We start from the raw sequence: 18,077 nt of genomic DNA, 5'->3' as shown, positions 1-18,077 counted from the left end.
GACATGACATTTATTAATCTCATGGATTTAACAGTAAAACTCTTCAACTGACAGATTAAGCTGCAATGCAAGCAAAACTATTTCGCAAATGCTTATAGGTCATTAAAATCATTACAAAACACTAATAAATTATTAAAGGGTTTGGTAACACTGTATAATAATGTCTAATTTGTTAACATTAGTAAATGCATTGGTAACACTTTATAATAACTGCACTCATTAGCTAAGCATTAGTAAATAGTTCATGATTATAAAGCCTTTTCCCTTAATAATAGTCATTATTAAGCAGGAATACATCTCTAATTACATTGTTCTTGGTTTAAAAGCACATATATTACAAAGGAGATTAAAGTTTCAGTTGTCTTATAAAATAAATCAATAAACACAACCCAGTTTGATTCAGAATTCAGAAATATTTATTTCAAGATGCAATAAAAGGAAACTGTACACTTGAAAAGGTTTTGAGCGATTCTTGAAGGACTAGCATCACCTTCACTTGTACGATGGTTTGAGGAATATATCTTCCAGATAGTACCGCCGCTCCCTATATGCAGAGTATGCAGTCTTCGTAGAGCACCAACTCCCAGAGGGGGCACCAGTTGCTCAAAAAAAACAAAACAAATATGCGCCATTCTCCCATCCGCGTTCGCGACCACTCAATAGCATTTGAGAAGAAAGACTTGTAGTCACAAAACAATTGTAATGTGTTCATATAGGTGTCAGCTACAATGCACACCTTATACATTTTTTATACATTTTAAAATAAAGTGTTACTAAAGTTATATATATTGTTCTGTGTATGTGATTTCAAAGTCTAGATTGGTCGGATTAACCCTTTAACTGCCACATCCCTTAAAACTTGATTGTCAGAGGGTTACTGTAAATGCTTATGCCCGCTGGGCACAGTTTTCCCGATGCCACCAGGGTGGCGTTGCACTGATGGCTTGAGCCCGACATCGCTGCTTGCAGCTATATTCTTCTTCTTATTAGGGCTCAAGCCCGAAGGGGCGAAGAGCCCTATTGTTCCCCTAAGGATTATTCTTTTTCTTATTATTATTATTATTTTTTTTATTTTTTATTAAACCTTCCGGGAGTTTTTGGGGGCCTTAACATGCTCAAAAACTCTTGAAAATTGGCACGCACATTGGAATCTGCGGCCATCAGGACGCCACCGAGACTGGGACCCGGGTGTGGCACAGGGGCTCTACAGCGCCCCCTGGAACACAGTCAGAAATCTTGAACCATAGCTCACACACACTTGCATATATTTATATGAAACTCAGTACACTTGTAGATCTCATTGAGCTGAACAACTTTCGCGCTCTATGTCAAAGGCTCCGCCCAACAGGAAGTCTGCTATTCATGGCTGTTTAAAAAAAGCATGCTCTGGAATTTGATATACTTGTCATAGGTTTTTTACTTGTTTGCCACCAAACTCGGTGAACATGATCTCAAGACATTGGGGATGAAAAATTGCGAGGGGATTTTTGATATCTCGAACGGTTTGCTCGTGGCGAGGCATTGAAATTAGGGCAAAAAGTGAGAAACAGGAAATGCCTAATAACATCCACATACATTGCCTGAGTTTGATCAAACTTCATCGGTTTGTTCGATGTATGATACCGATCGTATATATGTGACTATTAAGAGTCAACGTTATAGCGCCACCAACTGGCAGCAGGAAGTGAGTCATTTTCAAAATGCTTTGAATTCAGCATCTTATTTTTACTCGATTTGCTTCAAACTTCATCAGAATAATGTCAAAACATGGCCGATGTAAATCTGTTGTGGGGATATTGATATCTTATATATTGTTGCCATGGCAACGTGTCAAACTTGAATATTCTGTTATGGTGATTTTGAGGCAGATAACAACCTCAGATTTACATGAAACTCAAAACACATATCAGTATTCTTGATAGCTAGACAATGGAAAAAGCTTTTAAAAGGGCGTGGAAGAGGCACTCTATAGCGCCACCTTTTGTCAAAAGTGGGGGGGTTAGTTTTAGCTACAGACACCAAACTCGGTACAAAAATTGTTCTTATCAAGACGGACAACTTTCTAATTCACAGTCATCAGCTACGATCAACAGGAAGTCAGCTATTTTGATTTGAATGTGGATTTTTTTTTACATTTAGCTGTGAATTAATGCATACTGCTCAGAGGAGAGTAACACTATACACACCAAACTTTGTCTACATGATGCCAAAACATTTTAAACAACTTAAATTGCCAATGGATTTTGGATAGCTTGAACGGTTTTGTCGTGGTGATTTTTTTAAATGACAGTAAAAATGGAATTATTAATTGTCCTGCATTTTTAAATTCCAAACACTTCAAAACCTTTTTTCATACAGAAAAAAAGTCATTCTGAGTAAATATGGATAGTTTCACGACTTTACAACACTGTATGGATAACAGAAAATCAAAAAACTGCCAGACATCTCATCTCACTCTGTCCCTCTGTTTGAGTATATGTGCTTCAGACTTCCATTGTCTGAGAGAAATAGCGCCCCTACAGGTTCAATTCCCGGACTTTTACTTTCACTTTTAAATTGGTTAAAATACAAATAAATACTTAGATTTAATTCACACTGACAAGCTAAACCAACATATCTGATTATTACCGGGTCAGGGCTCATTAATAATTGATGTGTGGCCAGTGATACGTGAGAAACACGAGAGATGAATCACCGCTCTGAGCATGAGCGTGTGGAATGACGAGCTCAGAAAAAACGAGTTTATTCTTGTTTTATAGCTTCTACAAATAAAATATTGCAGCGATATCACACAATTCACCAATTAAAACACAACAAGAGCTAAATGCAGGTGTTTGTGACCAGTTTAAGTGTGCAAGACTATTTGAAAGCGCGACTGGCAGAATAACATATCTCTTGAGCTGCAGGTTTCTGCCTTTCGTCGTACGAACGAACACATAACGGACAAGATTATTTCAAAATAGCTTGGCGAATATAAACGAAAACAGCCACGTGAACATAAACTGTTGAGAAATAAATCTGAAGTGGATCTACTGGATTTGAATATTAAAGTGACCACATTTACCACTTGCTTCTGTCTTCAATTTTAATCTATATAAAAAAGGAAACTCATTCGACTTGGCTGCTTTTTTAATGTGTGCATATTTATTTATTTACCTTTTTATACATTTTGTAAAATTTCATAGTTTGTGTATTACAATTATAAAAACAAAAATAAATTTAGCCACTCACATAGAAATAGCTTAGGCCTTATCTTTTTTCTGACAGTTTTAGGGATTTTTTAAAATCCTAAAAAACAACTTATTTGTGCTGCAAATAATAATTTCAAACTCATTTGATACTGACCTATGACATCCTCTGACATTATATTTATTTGAATTTACATAATCTCATGGATGTAACAGTAAATCTGTTCAGCTCACAGATCAATACTAAGCTGTAATGCAAGCAGAACTTTCACAAATGCTTATGAGTCATTTAAGGATTTGATAACACTGTAAAATAATGTCTAATTTGTTAACATTAGCAAATGCATTGATAACACTTTATAATAACTAAACTCATTAGTAAATAGTTAGTTCATGCTTTATAAAGCCTTGTCCCAATATTAATAGTCAGGAGTAAGCAGTTTATAAATACAGCTATAAATAGCTTGTCCTTGGTTTATAAGCACATTTATTAAAAAGGAGAGTAAAGGGTCAGTTATCTTCCTATGAAAAATAAAAGATAAAAATAAACAAACAACAACACAGATTGATACAGAACTCAGAAATTTTATTGTGGATTTATGATAAAATCAGCCTGTTAATGAATTCATACTCCTCCTCATACTACTCCATACTCCTTTTTCAACATGATGCCAATATACTGAGATGTTAAATTGTGAATGGGTTTAGGATAGCTTAAATGGTGTTGCCATAGAGATTTATTAAAGTAACATAAAAAAATACAATAGTTATTTTACTATATCTTTAAAATGTTTCATTCTAACTCTTCATAATTGTTTATATAAGTAGAAGCCATCATTTGAAGGAAGCACAGTAAGTTTCATAGCTTTATCATTTTCAAGAGCCAGCATAAAATTAAAACTATCATAACTTATAAATGAAGCTTGCAATTCTTAGTACCAATAATGGCCACCAGAGGGAGCTATAGGATTACTTTTAAATAATTATTGTAGAAACGAGTATGATTTAAATCATTTATAGAAATCTTTCAAAAAAAAAAAATATGAATTGTATGTATTTTACTGATAAAATGACCCTCACTTAATTAGAATAACAAGCTGAAGTATTGTGAACTGTATATTAAGAATAATTATTTATAGGCTTTATGGACAGATAAGTTTTGAGTGACTCTTGAAGGATCAGCAGCACATCCTCTTTTACCACTGTTTAAAGAATTAATCTTACAGAACAGGTGTGAATGAATTTTGGATAGCTTGAATGATTTTGTCGTGGTGATTTTTTGAAATAATAGTAAAAAAGGAACCAGTAAATGTCTTTTTATTTTTTTAAAGTGCAGCTTCTAAACACTTCAAAAAAATGTACACATAGAAGACCAGTCATTCTGAGGCATATTTCCTCAGAATGACTGGTCTCATGACCATAGTTTCATGACTATACAACACTATATGGATGATAGAAAATTAAAAAACTATCATACATCTGATGTCACTCAGTCCCACTGTCACTGTGGTTAATGTGTGTGTGTGTGTGTGTTTGTGTGTGTGTTAAGTGAATTAGGTGTGAAACTATCAGGGTGCATTTAGTCTCCAGCGCCAACATTTTACAGAACTGCCACTTTCCTGGAGTCTCCAGAATTACAATGTGTCAGGTTCTGAGAGATCTATGATTACAAAAAATGATTTAATTAGAATACCATGAAGTATTGTGAAATACTATATATTAAGTCTTTATATATAGGCTTTATGAACAGATTAGAGTGACTCGTGAAGGACCAGCACCACCTCCTCTTGTCCGATGGTTTGAGGAATATATCTTCCAGAATCCAGGATTAAGATTTAGGAGCTCATTTTTATTCCACCTCCTTTCCTGAAAGTCTGTCTTGCAGAATTGACTAAAAATTTATCTTCACATTAATTATTGTATAGCACTCATAAATGATTAAATAAAAAATAATGGTAGTTATTAAGATTGATATGGTTTGGAATTGGTAAAATGTGCTTGGAAAAAAATCACAATAAAACAATGTTTTAATGTTTAAGTTTGGAATATTAACTGACATGAATGAATGCAATATAAATATTGTTCATGTTAACAATGTTTATAAATGAAATCTTATTGTACAGTGTTACTAAAGTTATATATATATATTGTTCTGTGAATGTGATTTTAAAGTCTAGATGATTCGGATTAACCCTTTAACTGCCATATCCTTTAAAACCTCACTGCCAGAGGGATATTGTGAATGCATGTGCCCGCTGGGCACAGTTTACCTGATGCCACCGGGTGGCGATGGCATTGGTGGCTTGAGCCCGCCATCGCTGCTTGCAGCTATATTTATTATTATTTTTTTTATTTTTTATTAAACCTTCCGGGGGTTTTTGGAGGCCTTAACATGCTCAAAAACTCTTGAAAATTGGCACACACATTGGAATCTGCGGCCATCAGGACGCCACAGAGACTGGGCCCCGGGCGTGGCACAGGGACTCTACAGCGCCCCCTGGAACACAGTCAGAAATCTTGAACCATAGCTCACACACACTTTCATGTATTTATATGAAACTCAGTACACTTATAGATCTCATTGAGCCGAGCAACTTTCGCACTCTATGTCATAGGCTCCGCCCAACAGGAAGTCAGCTATTTAGGGCTGTTTATAAAAAGCATGCTCTGGAATTTGATATACTTGTCATAGGTCTTTTACTTGATTGCCACCAAACTCGGTCAACATGATCTCAAGACATTGGGGATGGAAAATTGCGAGGGGATTTTTGATATCTCGAACGGTTTGCCCGTGGCGAGGCGTTGAAATTATGGCGAGATATGAGAAACAGGAAATGTCTAATAACATCCACATACATTTCCTGAATTTGATCAAACTTCATTGGTTTGTTCGTTGTATGATACTGATCGTATATATGTGACTATTAAGAGTCAACATTATAGCGCCACCAACTGGCAGCAGGAAGTGTGCCATTTTCCAAATGCTTTGAATTCAGCATCTTATTTTTACTCTATTTACTTAAAACTTCATCAGAATAATGACAAAACACGGCCGATGTAAATCTGTTGTGGGGATATTGATATCTGATATAGTGTTGCCATGGCAACGTGTCAAACTTGAATGTTCTGTTATGGTGAGTTTGAGGCAGACAACAAGCTCAGATTTACATAAAACTCAAAACACATATCAGTATTAGTGATAGCTAGACAATGGCAAAAGCTTTTAAAAGGGCGTGAAGGAGGCACTCTATAGCGCCACCTTTTGTCAAAAGTGGGGGGGTTAGTTTTAGCTACAGACACCAAACTTGGTACATAAATTGTTCTTTTCAAGACGGACAACTTTCTAATTCACAGTCATCAGCTACGACCAACAGGAAGTCGGCTATTTTGATTTGAATATTTAAATTGAGCTCTGATTTAATGCATACTCCTCACAGGGGAAGTACACTATACACACCAAACTTTGTCTACATGAAGAAAAACCATTGAGGAACTTAAATTGCGAACGGATTTTGGTTAGCTTGAACGGTTTTGTCGTGGTGAATTTTTGAAATGACAGTAAAAAGGGAAACATTAATTGCCTTGTATGTTTAAATTGCAGCTTCCAAACACTTCAAAGCATTTTTTTATACAAAGATCAAATCATTTTGAGGAAATATGCATAGTTTCACAACTTTACAACACTGTATGGATAAAAGAAAATTAAAAAACTGTCAGACTTCTCAACTGACATGATCTCACTCTGGCCACCCTGTCTGTGTGAGGGAAGGGAGGGGGAGAGGGAGGGGGAGTGTGAGGGGGTTGGTGACTGTGACAGTGTGTGTGGACTGTAGGGAGGGGCTGTCTGGCAGAGAGAGAGACAGAGAGACCTAATCATCCCTTTAATAATCAGGAAAAAAAAAATCTGTATTTTAAATTGTTATTGTTTTTGTTGTTGCTAATGGTGGTGTTTTTTCCTTTCATTACAGGTTAAGAAATCTCTTAGGCCTTATCCTTTTCTGACAGTTTTAGGGATTTAAAAACATCCTAAGAACCCTAATTTGTGCTGCAAATAATAATTTCAAACTCATTTGATACTGACCTATGACAACCTGTGACGTGACATGACATTTATTAATCTCATGGATGTAACAGTAAAACTCTTCAACTGACAGATAAAGCTGTAATGCAAGCAAAACTATTTCACAAATGCTTATAGGTCATTAAAATCATTACAAAACACTAATACATTATTTAAGGATTTGGTAACACTGTAAAATAATGTCTAATTTGTTAACATTATGCAGTATAACATAGTATGCAGTCTTCGTAGGGCACCAACTCCCAGAGGGGGCACCATCCCAGTTGCTCAAAAAAAAAAAAAAAAAAAAAAAAAACATGCGTCATTCTCCCATCCGCGCTCGCGACCGCTCACACCTCATGTTTGCGGCTGAATGTTCGTAATTGATGGATGGACATCTATGCCTGGGTATAGGACATCAGCAATCCGGCACAGAGAAAAGAAAACTAAAGAAAATAAAACAGGCATAAAGTTGTCTTGACATTGGACTTTCTAGAGTCTCAAATTTAGGGAAGGTCTCTAAAGTTACATGTGATATTGTTATACACTTTTCTAACGTCAGTAGCATTTGAAGAGAATGACTTACAGTCATAAAAACAACTGTAATTGTTCATCTAGGTGACAGCTATAATGCACAATTAAATTGAATGTTTGATATTTATTACAACAAACTGTAAGTCATATGTAAATTATGCAACTTTTTCACATGGGCTCAAATGCAAATTTGAAGCTCAATAGCATTTGAGAAGAAAGACTTGCAGTCACAAAGCAATTGTAATGTGTTCATATAGGTGTCAGCTACAATGCACACCTTATACATTTTTTATAAATATTAAAATAAAGTGTTACTAAAGTTATATATATTGTTCTGTGTATGTGATTTCAAAGTCTAGATTGGTCGGATTAACCCTTTAACTGCCGCATCCCTTAAAACTGATTGTCAGAGGGTTACTGTAAATGCTTATGCCCGCTGGGCACAGTTATCCTGATGCCACCGGGGTGGCGTTGCACTGATGGCTTGAGCCCGACATCGCTGCTTGCAGCTATATTTATTATTATTATTATTATTATTATTTTTTATTAAACCTTCCGGGGGTTTTTGGGGGCCTTAACATGCTCAAAAACTCTTGAAAATTGGCACACACATTGGAATCTGCGGCCATCAGGACGCCACAGAGACTGGGACCCGGGCGTGGCACAGGGGCTCTACAGCGCCCCCTGGAACACAGTCAGAAATCTTGAACCATAGCTCACACACACTTGCATATATTTATATGAAACGCAGTACACTTATAGATCTCTTTGAGCTGAACAACTTTCACACTCTATGTCATAGGCTCCGCCCAACAGGAAGTCAGCTATCCAGGGCTGTTTATAAAAAGCATGCTCTGGAATTTGATATACTTGTCATAGGTTATTTACTTGATTGCCACGAAACTCGGTGAACATGATCTCAAGACATTGGGGATGAAAAATTGCGAGGGGATTTTTGATATCTCGAACGGTTTGCCCGTGACGAGGCGTGGCAATTATGGCGAGAAATGAGAAACAGGAAATGTCTAATAACATCCACATACATTTCCTGAATTTGATCAAACTTCATTGGTTTGTTCGTTGTATGATACCGATCGCATATATGTGACTATTAAGAGTCAACGGTATAGCGCCACCAACTGGCAGCAGGAAGTGTGTCATTTTCCAAATGCTTTGAATTCAGCATCTTATTTTTACTTGATTTACTTAAAACTTCATCAGAATAATGACAAAACATGGCCGATGTAAATCTGTTGTGGGGATATTGATATCTGATATAGTGTTGCCATGGCAACGTGTCAAACTTGAATGTTCTGTTATGGTGAGTTTGAGGCAGACAACAAGCTCAGATTTACATGAAACTCAAAACACATATCAGTATTAGTGATAGCTAGACAATGGCAAAAGCTTTTAAAAGGGCGTGAAGGAGGCACTCTATAGCGCCACCTTTTGTCAAAAGTGGGGGGGTTAGTTTTAGCTACAGACACCAAACTTGGTACATAAATTGTTCTTTTCAAGACGGACAACTTTCTAATTCACAGTCATCAGCTACGACCAACAGGAAGTCGGCTATTTTGATTTGAATATTTAAATTGAGCTCTGATTTAATGCATACTCCTCACAGGAAATGTTCACTATACTCACCAAACTTTGTCTACATGTTGAAAAAACATTGAGGAACTTAAATTGCGAACGGATTTTGGCTAGCTTGAACCGTTTTGTCGTGGTGATTTTTTGAAATGACAGTAAAAAGGGAATCATTAATTGTCTTGTATTTTTAAATTGCAGCTTCCAAACCTTTAAAAAACATTTTTAATTTAGAAAACCAGTGATTCTGAGGAAATATGCATAGTTTCATGACTTTACAGCACTGTATGATTAAAAGAAAATTAAAAAACTGTCAGACATCTGATCTCACTCTGTCACTCTGTGTGCTGACTCTGTGTGTGTGTGTGTGAGTGAGTGGGGGAGGGGTGTGAGCTGAGTGGCAGACAGACAGAGAGAGAGAGAGAGAGAGAGAGAGAGAGAGAGACTTAAACATCTCTTTAATCACCAGAAAAAAAACTGTATTTTAAATAGTTATTTTTTTGTTGTTGTTGCTAATTGTGCTGTTATCATTACATCTTAAGAAATATCTTAGGCCTTATCCTTTTCTGACAGTTTCAGTGATTAAAAAAAATCCTAAAAAACCTTATTTGTGCTGCAAATAATAATTTCAAACTCATTTGATACTGACCTCTGTCACCCTGTGACATGACATTTATTTGAATTTACATAATCTCAAGGATGTAACAGTAAAACTGTTCAGCTCACAGATGAAGACTAAGCTTTAATGCAAGCAGAACTATTTCACAAATGCTTATAGGTTAATGAAATCATAACAAAACACTTTTAAATTATTTAAGGATTTGGTAACACTTTAAAATAATGTCTCAATTGTTAACATTAGTAAATGCATTGGTAACACTTCATAATAGCTGCAATTCTTAGCTAAGCATTAGTAAATAGTCAGTTCATGCTTTATATAGCCTTCTCCCAAAATTAATATTTTAGTAAGCATTTTATAAATACAGCTATAATTAAATTGTTCATGGTTTATATGCACATTTATTTTGAGGAGATTAAAGGCTGTAATCTCCCTAAAAAAAATGTAAAATAAAAAATAAAATAAATAAAATAAACAAACACAGAACTCATAAATATTTATTTCAAGATGCAATAAAAGAAAACTGTACACTTGAATTTATATATATATATATATATATATATATATATATATATATATATATATATATATATATATATATATATATATATATATATACACACACACACACAATTGCATAAGTTTATATTTAAAAATGTTTAGCAAGTGTACAGCTAATAATAATAATAATGCATTTTATTTAGTTTTAGCTACAGACACCAAACTCGGTACTTAAATTGTTCTTATCAAGACGGACAACTTTCTAATTCACAGTCATAAGCTACGATCAACAGGAAGTCAGCTTGAATGTGTATTTTTGAGATTTTACAGTTGTGAATTAATGCATACTCCTCAAATGGGAAGTACACTATACACACCAAACTTTGACTACATGAAGAAACAACATCGAGGAACTTAAATTGCGAACGGATTTTGGTTAGCTTGAACGGTTTTGACGTGGTGATTTTTTGAAATGACAGTAAGAAGGGAAACATTAATTGTATTGTATGTCTAAATTGCAGCTTCCAAACACTTCAAGGCATGTTTTCATACAGAGATCAAATCATTATGAGGAAATATGCATAGTTTCATGACTTTACAACACTGTATGGATAAAAGAAAAGAAAAAACTGTCAGACTTCTCAACTGACATGATCTCACTCTGGCCACTCCGTCTGTGTGAGGAAAGGGAGGGGGAGAGGGAGGGGGAGTGTGAGTGTGAGGGGGTTGGTGACTGTGAATCTTTGGTGACTGACAGTGTGTGTGGATTGTAGGGAGGGGCTGTCTGGCAGAGAGAGAGAGAGAGAGAGAGAGAGAGAGAGACCTAATCATTCCTTTAATAATCAGGAAAAAAAATCTATATTTTAAATTGTTATTGTTTTTGTTGTTGCTAATGGTGGTGTTTTTTTTCCTTTCATTACAGGTTAAGAAATCTCTTAGGCCTTATCCTTTTCTGACAGTTTTTGGGATTTAAAAACATCCTAAGAAGCCTTATTTGTGCTGCAAATTATAATTTCAAACTCATTTGATACTGACCTATGACAACCTGTGACATGACATGACATTTATTAATCTCATGGATGTAACAGTAAAACTCTTCAACTGACAGATTAAGCTGCAATACAAGCAAAACTATTTCACAAATGCTTATAGGTCATTAAAATCATTACAAAACACTAATAAATGATTAAAGGGTTTGGTAACACTGTATAATAATGTCTAATTTGTTAACATTAGTAAATGCATTGGTAACACTTTATAATAACTGCACTCATTAGCTAAGCATTAGTAAATAGTTCATGATTATAAAGCCTTTTCCCTTAATAATAGTCATTATTAAGCAGGAATACATCTCTAATTACATTGTTCTTGGTTTAAAAGCACATATATTACAAAGGAGATTAAAGTTTCAGTTGTCTTATAAAATAAATCAATAAACACAACCCAGTTTGATTCAGAATTCAGAAATATTTATTTCAAGATGCAATAAAAGGAAACTGTACACTTGAAAAGGTTTTGAGCGATTCTTGAAGGACTAGCATCACCTTCACTTGTACGATGGTTTGAGGAATATATCTTCCAGATAGTACCGCCGCTCCCTATATGCAGAGTATGCAGTCTTCGTAGAGCACCAACTCCCAGAGGGGGCACCAGTTGCTCAAAAAAAACAAAACAAATATGCGCCATTCTCCCATCCGCGTTCGCGACCACTCAATAGCATTTGAGAAGAAAGACTTGTAGTCACAAAACAATTGTAATGTGTTCATATAGGTGTCAGCTACAATGCACACCTTATACATTTTTTATACATTTTAAAATAAAGTGTTACTAAAGTTATATATATTGTTCTGTGTATGTGATTTCAAAGTCTAGATTGGTCGGATTAACCCTTTAACTGCCACATCCCTTAAAACTTGATTGTCAGAGGGTTACTGTAAATGCTTATGCCCGCTGGGCACAGTTTTCCCGATGCCACCAGGGTGGCGTTGCACTGATGGCTTGAGCCCGACATCGCTGCTTGCAGCTATATTTTTAATTTTATTATTATTATTTTATTTTTTTCATTGTACCTGCTAGCACTAAATTTTATGTATGTCAACACTAACACCACACAGTACATTCCAGTTTTATATTTTAGTCTCATCTAACCACCAAATCACCAAAGCCCATATTGCAAATGGTTCACTAATGGCTTCTTTTGTACCATAGGGCGTTGTTATGCTGAGTTATGTCATATAAGGCTCTTATAATAATAGCTCTTATAATTGGATCATTTTGAAAGCAGTCTGGAAACATCCATGACTTATTTGGAGGTGTCGATACATGTAAGTATTTTAATATCCGTATTTGGAAGCAAGTTTCAACAAAAAGGCAAATGACAGATGGAGTTATGGGAGCATTTTGAGCTGGCAGCAGTTTCCATTACTTGTTTTAATTCATTGTTGGTGCGCATAAGCGAGATTAGTGAATAGGAAGTGAGGAGTGTATGTCGAGTTGTGTCAACAAGGCAAGTGTGGGTGTGTTTCTATATATGCATGTATCCCATTGTACGGGGGTTATGTCAGTTACGTGCTTGTACATGGGCAGAGAGGAAGCCTGGGAGCCAGATAATGTGGGACGTGGAAGGAGGGGACTTAAGTACCACTTGGGGAACCCATTCTTCTTGACATGTACCAAAAGCATGGAGATGTGAGATGAAAAAGGAATGTGGGGTGTAGACACACACAACTTCTCATCAAATCCTGACAGTGCACATTACCAAAGCAACATAATGGCGTACGTTTTCTTTGGCTAAAAATTCAGGGAGATATGGAATACGGAAGATTTATTTTTTTATTTAAGAACAAATTTTGTCTTCTTTGTGTGCTACTATATCTATTAAAACATATAGGCTACTTACTATGGGGTTAGGGTTTGGATGAAGGTTTGGTTTAGGGCTAGTTAGATATAATTATGTATAATTTACTGTTATTATAATAATACATGTAACATGTAACCAGGACACAGCAAATTACCGGAACTTCAAGTAAATAAAAATGAGAAATCTTGTCTTGGCAACTAAGTTAAAACTAAAAGTTATAACAAAAATAAATGAAACCTAACTTGTATTAAAAATAGCAAGAAACTATTAAAATTGCAAAAGCACTTATAAAAATATATATATAAAATAAATCAATTAAAACGAAACCTTAAAAATATACAAATAAAAGCAAATTTGAAATACCAATAAAAACTTTAATAGTATATACATAATAATAAATTGACATGGGTATGCTTTCACTATTAATTTAAGAATCAAACATTTATAAGACAAATGGACAAAATGATGGCTATTCCAGGGCTATGAAAGTTGTCCGAATAAGACAGTTACAGCTTTTTATTATTTAAAATGTTTCTTCTTGAGTTTGGCTCTGTCGAGTTCGAGAACCTTTGAGCCTTCAAGAAGAGGCGAAATAACACACCCAGGCTAACATCTGTACTCCAGATGCTCCAGTGTCTATTAGGCAACCCATAAGCAGCTGTATATCATACACTTTCTTTGCGTGCCAGTAGCTGCAGCATCTTTATGGTGTGGAATACCACACAGACGTTCCCTTTCATCCACAAACAGGTTTCCTGCATGTTAATATAAGCTGCTCAAGAGCCAATTAAAAACACTCATGAAACCCTTTACTCTGCAGCGAGCAATGCATTGCAGAATTCAATTTAAAATATCCTAAATAAAGATTTATAACCATCTAATAGATGTATTCTAGTTGTGGTTAGATGGGTCAGAGGAGGATAGGAACCGAATAGAGCTCTCTAAATACAATGCTAAGCATCATTGCATGTTTTCTTCCATTCCAATTCACCAATAGATGGCAGAATTGCTTTCTCCGTATGGTTTCCTGGAACATGTTGATCTCCTTTGTAAATCTTGACCATGCTTTGTGTGATGCAATCCTTCAGGACTCGAGAGGTGTGCGTTATCAGATGTGCTGTATTATTCAATTAAACCACTCCTGACCTGACAGTTGCTCTAATTAGTTCTGTATATAAAGCCATGTGATGGAGACAAAACGTTTCATAAGAGGTCACAGGATGCATCAGGCACTTATTATTCTAATCTAATCCTGTGATCGTTACATTTATCCTGTTAAATCATAACACGACTCAAAGTGTGTCAGCCCTCTTGCGTTTAAAAAACAGGTTAGAGCAATTCCCAGGCCTGAAAAACATATTTTCCTGAATTGCATTAGGCTTGCGGTCATTGGACACCGTTACAAAGAGGAAGCAACCAGATAACTTTGCTGTGGCAACAGCCCATTTTTGCTCATATCTCCAGCATGTTGTCCATCTGGGGTTCATTCAGTTTCCTTTCTACCCAGCATTCCATGAATCTGTTTCCCTTTCAGGAAATAGGGGAACATAGTTTCCTTGCTTCATCCAAAAATCTTTTTCAGCATAGGTCATAACATCTTCTAGTATCAGTTTGTCTTCTGTGTCCATTATTTATTCGTTGGTAGCTGGTTTTCAGCTTCGTCTTGATACCCCGTTCCATTGCTTCTGTCAGAGAGAGCTTGTTAGAGTCTGTGGCGGATCTTAAGAGCAGACAGCTCATATCTCAGTGTCTTGGAGCATCCCGCAGGGGTCCAGGGGGATATTCGGAGTGAGAAAGAGCTGCCTCAGATATCTAAAACGGGAGACATTTTAGTCCCTGAACGGTGCAGGATCTGTCAATTCTAATTCAAGGAAGCCCGGACAGGTAAATGCAACCTTATCTCTAGGGATGACAGCACATTGTCTGGAAGAGAAGGTTATTTCATCCATTTTTTAGTTCAGTTTTTAGAACAGCTGAGACAGGGATGAAGTTGGCCATGGAGGTTCCCCTTAAACCACGCCATCAGGCTCTCAAGCAGACAAATACAGATGTGTTTGTTGACCAAGCTACGCATAGTTTGTGTACATTTCACAATCAGTTGAGCGCCGAGTGGTGTAAGAGAAACATTCCTAGCAGATGACGGGAAAAGGGATCCACGTACCGCAACCCCTGTCACAGGAGGACCAGTCATGAACAGAAAATAGAACATAGGGCCCCCTTATTTGAAAGGGAAACTTAAAACCCTTACAGCCTCACTGCCTTACAGAGTAAGGAAAATAGCAGACTCATGTCCATATCAATGCTTGTAGTCATGGAGTGTCAGTAAACTTTCCTATGACCACTTTATGAATGTGTATATGGAGAAATGAAAGTCAAGGTGTAATAGCATTTCCCTAAAAAAAAAGAAAAAAAGCAATGGCGCCACCCAGGTGAGTGGTCCTGAAGTAAATTAAATTTAGATTAAATAAATATATTTTAGCATTTAGCAGAACTTTTATCCAAAGTGACTTATAGTGCATTCAGACTAACATTTTTTACCTAACATGTGTTCCCTGGGAATCGAACCCATAACCTTGTGCTGTTAACACATTGATCTACCACTTGACGAACAGGAACAAGGATCTAACACACCATCTTGAGACCTATTTGTGAATGTTAATATCTTTTCCTCTCTGTAGGTTTCTTTGGAAATTTTGTAGCAGCTCTGGTTTTGAGATAACAAAAGGTTCGTCGTGAAGTTCATGGGTTAATGTGTCATCAAGGGTTGGTCCAGCTCACATGTCAAGAAAAAGCCCTTTTAGTATTCTTTTCTGATGCTGGTTTCATTCCAGTGGTGTCAGTGTCAACTGTTAAAATGGAGTTTGTTATATTAAAAATTAAAATGATGCTTATTTGAAGAATTAAAAGTATTAAGAGAATGCAGAGTTCAGTTTTATATTCCTACTTGATTTAAAACCACCCAAAGCCAGGGCCAGGTAAGCTACTCTTCTCTCTGCTGTCTTTTTAGAGACATCTGTGGCATTTGTGAGATGACAACCTGCTGGGCGGGTTTTTGTAGGGTCATTAAAATTCCTGTTCTCTCCTCTGCTACTAAAAGCTACATGTTGGCTCATGTCCATCTCCTTTCTTTGGTGCTGGAAAAACGTGCCCTTTTGCACTGATCTGAGACTGTTGCTCTTTCGCTTACTAAAATATAGATAAGAACGTTAGTAGTAGAAACCGTTCTTAGATCAGGGCGTAACAGAAACCTTCAGCCTGATTAAAAAGAGGTAAAAGTGAACTTCATTCAAGGGAGAAACAGATACATAACTTTGGCTCTGAAGATGTTTCAGGTGACCTTTAGCCTCAATTTTCCAGCATCCCTGGTGGCTTCAGCAAGAGCCTGCCATGCTTTGATCAGAACATTGTGAGTGCACACTGGGTGACCTGGTCATGTGTAGATGAGAGAAGAGGGCAGAGAGAGAGAGAGAGAGAGAGAGAGAGAGAGGGAGAATGGCAACTCAAGAACAGGGTATTGTTCCCTCCTTCCTGTCCTCTCCGGGCTAAATCACTACGGAAGCTTTTTTTTGTTTTGGTCAGCTTTGCCATCGCCACCTGCCTCTCAATCTCCACCTCTTTTCATAAACCCCCCACTGAACCTCACAGGCCTCTGTGGAGTAACCTCAAGCATTTGTTTAAAGACACACATACCATTAACAAGGACAAGGTCGTGAGGTCAATATCTCAAACATCCTTAAAGCAGACAAAGGTAGGTTGTTTATGAAGTTTAAGAAGACAGTGTAGGGAAGCAGAATGCTTTCTGACAAGCTGTAACAAATGGTGGCAGTAAGCTGATTTTAAATAATTGATATAAAGATGGTTCATTACCAAAAAATGCATCCAAATAATTAGAGGGCTATAAAGATTTTTGCATTCCGCTGTGCTGCTTTTCCATTGTTTTTTCTGTGCAAACACATGCTAGACGGACGTGTTTTGACTGTTGTGTAATGTGTTTTTTGCAGCGTCTCGCACGTGACAGTTAGCATGAATTAAAAACATAGAGACGTCTTTAAAAGTTCAACTTCTTATAACTTGAGCACCGAATTTTTACAAAATTGTGGCAAAAATTTCAACACTTAAGCGCTCTGGTCAAACACATCTGTTCAGCGCATGTTTACATAGAAACTGCATGGTAATGCATTGCAATACAATGCAAAATGGGAACTATGCACTACACTACATGTAGTTCAAAATGCACTAGCCGCTAATTCCGAGATAATACTTTTAATTTCTATATTTACAGTGTTTTGAGCAAAGAAACACACCAGTCACAGATGACCTTCTTCAGAAAGTTCAGTGGAACACAAACTAGATTTTAGTCCTAAAATAATAAGTACCCGTTTCGTTTTAATGTGTAGTAATTAAGTATAATTAGCTAAGTTGATCATTAAGCATACCCTGATGGAAGATATTCCAGTCTATGTGGTGTAATTATGTTATTATAAAACTTTTAATATGCATTGTTCTCATCATTATAAATATCTCTTGCAATGTGCAATATTGAGTTGTCAGCTTTTTATGTCAGGTTAACAGCTTTTTAAAACCCAAGAGGGAAAATGATGATGATTAAGAGTGTAAAGAACCGAGCTGCTCCAGTCAGGGCAGAGTCATGGGAACGCACAGACGTCACTCCATTTCACTGCAGATTCCGCTGTGAAGGAGGGCTCGTACTGACATGTCTATACACAA

The sequence above is a fragment of the Carassius gibelio genome, chromosome B18 (genome assembly GCF_023724105.1).
Source record: "Carassius gibelio isolate Cgi1373 ecotype wild population from Czech Republic chromosome B18, carGib1.2-hapl.c, whole genome shotgun sequence".
NCBI lineage: Eukaryota > Metazoa > Chordata > Actinopteri > Cypriniformes > Cyprinidae > Carassius > Carassius gibelio.
The sequence above is the reverse complement of the archived record's forward strand: the minus strand, read 5'-3'. Positions refer to the sequence as shown.